The sequence below is a fragment of the Cibotium barometz genome, chromosome 25 (assembly GCF_041138505.1).
Source record: "Cibotium barometz isolate CiBa-2024 chromosome 25, ASM4113850v1, whole genome shotgun sequence".
NCBI classification, from domain to species: domain Eukaryota; kingdom Viridiplantae; phylum Streptophyta; class Polypodiopsida; order Cyatheales; family Cibotiaceae; genus Cibotium; species Cibotium barometz.
In genome coordinates this window covers 37,513,335-37,518,859 of record NC_141070.1, presented here as the reverse complement: position 1 = coordinate 37,518,859, position 5,525 = coordinate 37,513,335, and positions in this window count along the sequence as shown.

Genomic DNA, 5,525 nt, shown 5'->3' with positions numbered 1-5,525 from the left:
CAAATTCATTTTCATTAACATAATCCATTAAATTAGCAACATTTTGTTTTTGAATACAAGCCCTTGTCCTTGAACGGTTACGATGAGACACACGTGTTGCATCTAAAACTCGAAGCTGACGAACTTGGTTTAAACTCACATATAAACAGCTCCTGACCATCTTCAAATCTCCTTCAAAACATAAAATAGGGAATATTAACTTCTTTTTTTAACATTCTTAACTTCAAACACCAACATAAAAATTCTACTTCAATAGCCTAATATTATCACACATTTGACCCTGCTCCAAATAGACTCATCTCAATAAGAATGTAATTCTTAGAGAAGTTTTTAATGCATACATGAGTATAACATATACAAACCATTTCCTACATGAATAAGTGAGCATAACATATACAATCCATCTCGTACAAAGATAAAGGGTAATAACATATACAATCACAGAGATAGATAGATACAAAGAGAGAGAGAGAGAGAGAGAGAGAGAGAGAGAGAGAGAGAGAGAGAGAGAGAGAGAGAGAGAGAGAGAAATAGAAGTCTAGACATAATAAGAAAGTGCGAGAGAACAAAATAAGAGAGAAGTATTGAATTTGACAAAATGGAAAAGAGAGAGTCAAATCTGAAAGTTGCAATACAATTTGTGCCTCGAGTAGAAACATCATTACTCGCAAAAAAACACTGGGCAACTACCCGAGCTTCTAACATAAGACTCATCTTTTTCATAATAGCATTGAGTCGATTAACAGATATCTTAAGACTCAATACCTCCAAGCCTAAAGTACGTACTTGCTCTTTTAGAGAATCCACTTGTTGTTTACATTGCCCATTACATCTGCCTAGACGTTCCCCAATTTCAACACGCATATTCTCCATGAAGAAAGAAATCATGTCTAGTTGGTTAGCCTCCATCCAGCCATTACTGTCAAGGACGCGGTGGAGATGATGAGACAACTCGTCTCTTAGCGTATCTCCCCTTTGGCTGCCACTTCCACGGATCTCATCCCAAAGAGCTTCTAAGTACTCCTTGCAAGCAACCTGATTTTTCTTAGTCCGCTTGCATATGTCGAATTTAAAAAAATAAAATTTAAAAAGTTTTTTAAATACTCTCTCTCTCTCTCACACACAGACACATCCCCACACACACTTTTCTTATTCAAACAACTATATTATTTATCTCTCTTACACGCACACACACACAAACTTTGTTCAAATAACGAAAGTATTTCAAATTTCTTTCACTCTAAAAAACTCTCTCTCTCTCTCTCTCTCTCTCTCTCTCTCTCTCTCTCTCTCGCATGTGCACGCACATGCACACACACAATCAAACCCCAAACGCACGCACACACACACACACACATACATGCACGTGCTATTTAAATTTTAAAATACATACATACACGGATACAAACATACATGCATATATGGAAAAACATATATGCATATATGTACATGTTATAGATATATAATGCTATAACTCTCTCTCTCTCTCTCTCTCTCTCTCTCTCTCTCACACACACACACACACACACACACACACACACACTTGCTTTCACACAATCAAACCCCAAACACACACACACAAATACACTTGCTAGTCAAATAAAAAAAAATAGTTTTTAAAAACTTCCAACATATTTCAAATTATTCAAAAAAAAATTATAAGCTCCCATATTTTGATAAACTTCCATAATATGGCATTTTATTAAAAAAACATTTTAATAAACTTTCATATTTCCAATATATTTTGAAATCCTCTTACCTAATAAAAAAACTCAAAAACACACACACATGGCTTGATTAATGCAACATCTCTCTCTCTCTCTCTCTCTCTCTCTCTCTCTCTCTCACACACACACACACACACACACACACACACACACAACCACTCACATAGCAAGATAATGCAATAACTCTCTCTCTCTCTCTCTCTCTCTCTCTCTCTCTCTCTCACACACACACACACACACACACACAATACTTTCACTCTCTCTCTCTCTCTCTCTCTCTCTCTCTCTCTCACACACACACACACACACACACACACACACGTTCATAGTACTCTCTTACACACACCCCCCCAAACACAACCACTCACATAGCAAGATAATGCAATAACTCTCTCATTCTCTCTCTCTCTCTCTCACACACACACACACACACTTGCTATTTAAATTAAAAAAACACCCAAACATATTTTTTTAGAAACTTTCAACATACTTCAAATTAGAGAATACTCCGTGGTGCTCTCTCTCTCTCTCTCTCTCTCTCTCTCTCACACACACACACACACACACACACACACACACACACACACACACACACACGTGGTTCTTTCACGCTCTCTCTCTCTCTCTCTCTCTCTCTCTCTCTCTCTCTCTCTCTCTCTCTCACACACACACACACACACACACACACACACACACACATACACACACACACACATATTTGTCTTAACTTATATAATTTTGCTACCTAATTTTTATAAACTAAGGGTTTTTTATTAGACCCTTGAATTTTCTAACCTATTTCTCTGAGAACTTGTGGGCAGTGTTGAACATGTTCTTTAACCTAATATTGGGTCACTTAATGACTAAAGGCTAGAATTTCTGTTTCATTCATTTTCTGGTATGAGCTGAGATTTCTTTTTAGCTTCTCTTGGATTTTCATCTGGAGACCATAAATGAATTTGGCTTTTTTATTGCTATAGAACACACACACACACACACACACAATACACACATCATACCTCTCGTAATGTCAAATCTTTTTTATTTATTGCTTGGGATAACCTTTTTACTTGAATGTGGTCACCACGCTATATACTTTAACTTGGAGGAGTCCCAAAATATAACTTATTGGTTAACACAATTTGAGTAACTTTACTGTTATCATATTAAACCTAACTCTGGCTCTACAATGAAGAGACGGGTAACATTAGACAGAGAAGATGATGGCGCCGTTTCTGCTTTTTGGATTGCTCTATTTAAGGCTCCACTATATGCCTGCAATGATGAGAGGCCACATGGGCTATTGATGCATGAAGATGCCTCGACTGAGGATTTTCTATAACTCAAGACAAATTTGGGGTGAGAGGCACACACTTACTAGTCTGCTTGTGTATTGCTTACTCAAGTCCCTCACTTAGCCCATTGGGTATGTTTTTGTGATCATGGCTCTATTGCTTACTATGATCAGTGCGCCTTCTTCACAAGTGCAATGTATATTTGAATTTTTGTTTTTACCTAATATGGTTGCACAATGTCTTTAATTTGGATAATCGAGCTCTATTCTAAAACCTTTTGCTTTTCACTAGTGATTACATAGCACGTAAGAGATAATTGCTGGTGGAATGCATTACTTGTACAGACTACATGCCATTATCTGATCTCATCAGAATGGTTCCACATCTGAACCTGTGGCTTATGTACTAAACAATCTGCTTGACTTCATGATGTATGGTAAACCCTGGCTTACTACTTGGGCAGATAGGGTCTGAATACTAGTATGTTGTAGGTATTGTTAGCATAGGAGCTTTGTATTAGGGACTTTATTTGCTTTCATCTCTTTGGGATCGATGTCCTCTAGACTTTCACTTCTAATGATTAATGGGTAATACATGTCCACAAGACATGGACCTAGATATTGCTTAGCAAAATCCTGCAGAGGTATTTTTACCATGAGACTTATTTCTTTTGTTGACGGGAGGGTACACTGCATATTGGATGGGGTTTGGGCATTTGTAGGTTGTTGTGTGCAGAGGATTCTCTTGATTGCATGTAGAAGGTTTTGATATGTTGCTTCACACATTCTGAGATATTCAGTATGATTCACATACTATGATGCACATATTATGATATGCTGCTACTAGTGCATTTTCACACATCCTCTTGCTATGATTATAGGAGGCCTTGTCTGTTGCTTTGGCATGCATACTTTTTGAATTGCAGACTCAGACTGCTGAACTATTTTTTGCAGCTTATATGCTTTCAAAACTGGATTGTTTGAATATTGCCTCTAGTAGGTGCCCTTTTTAGATGAGGCCGATGCTAGCCAGTGTTGTTCCTTGTGGAGATATTATACCATGAGTCTTACTACTCATGTCATAGGTTGACTTGGAGGTACCTTGCATATTATCAGGGTTCTAGGCATTACTAGTTTTCTATGTGCAGAGAATTAGCTCTATCACCTGGTGTGGTTCTACTATGCTGCTTCACACATTCTAGTTCATGCTTTATGATTCACATACTTTGTTGCACATGGTATGCTGTGATGCTAATGGGGTTGTTTCACACATTCCCTTGCTATGACTGTGGGTGGGCCTGTTTGATGCTATAACATGGACATTCTCTGCCTTGTAGGCTCATACTTGTAGAATTTTTTCTTATTGCTTGTAGTATTTCAGACTATCTAGGCTAACTATTACCTCGAGTAGCTGGCCTTTTTGATAATAGGATTGCTGCTTATCTTGGACTAGCTAGTATTGCTCCTAAACATGAGTGGCTTGATACTGTTGGTTTTTGAATTTACTGTTGAAATTTGTTTATCTGTAAGTGTACTTGATTGGGCTAAGTGCTCACCCTTTTTGGCCAAGTGCCCTTTTCATATACTATTAGAAGGTAAGTATGCTAAAAGTGCCAAGTGCTCATCTTTTAACAAAATGTTGAAACTAGCTTTGTTGCAGAGCCTATTGATACACACGTAGCTCTGATGTTCTTAGTTTTCCAAATTACATTTTGCATAGATTGTTTACACTTTGGTACATGGTAGGTACTCACTTAGATTTATAATGTTACACAATTCAATTCTTTGTTTTGATAGATTCACTTTTACTTTACCAAAAAGATAAAATTTTATAATTCTAGACTAGTTTGGATGATCTTAAATCTAAACAATAAAAAAGAGTGGCCGCATGAACAGAGAGCACGACAAAGATAGTGAAGGCCACCCACTAGACCAAATACTGTTGACACATTGTCGTTCGCGGGAGGGCCAACCAATAATAGGGCGGCACGATAGGCAATACGCGGCCACGCTACCCACCAGACCAAAAGGAGTGACAGGCCGTCGGGAGGATGGTCTCCAATACACTGCAGAAAAACAAAAAAGATGTGTGTGTGTGTGTGTGTGTGAGAGAGAGAGAGAGAGAGAGAGAGAGAGAGAGAGAGAGAGCAAAACGCGGGAGTAGACTCGCACGGTGCAATGGAGGAGGGGAGCTCAGTCGAATGGCAAGCCAACGTATGGAGGAGGACCATATTCAAACTCACTCTGGAACTTGCAACCTCTTCTTGCACCGGCTCACTCTGGAACCTGCAACCTACGGTGGGGAAGGAATGAGGCGGCCCTGTAACTTGCGAGGAGGAATGAGAAAAGGGGGCCCTACAGGTGTAATAGATGGGCATACAAAATGACAAGTGAGGAAGAAATCCACGCCCGTTATATATATAGAGATAGAGATAGAGATAAAGAATATATAGAGAAGAGATAGAGAGAGAGAAAAAAGAATATTAATTTGCACTTTTGCAGTT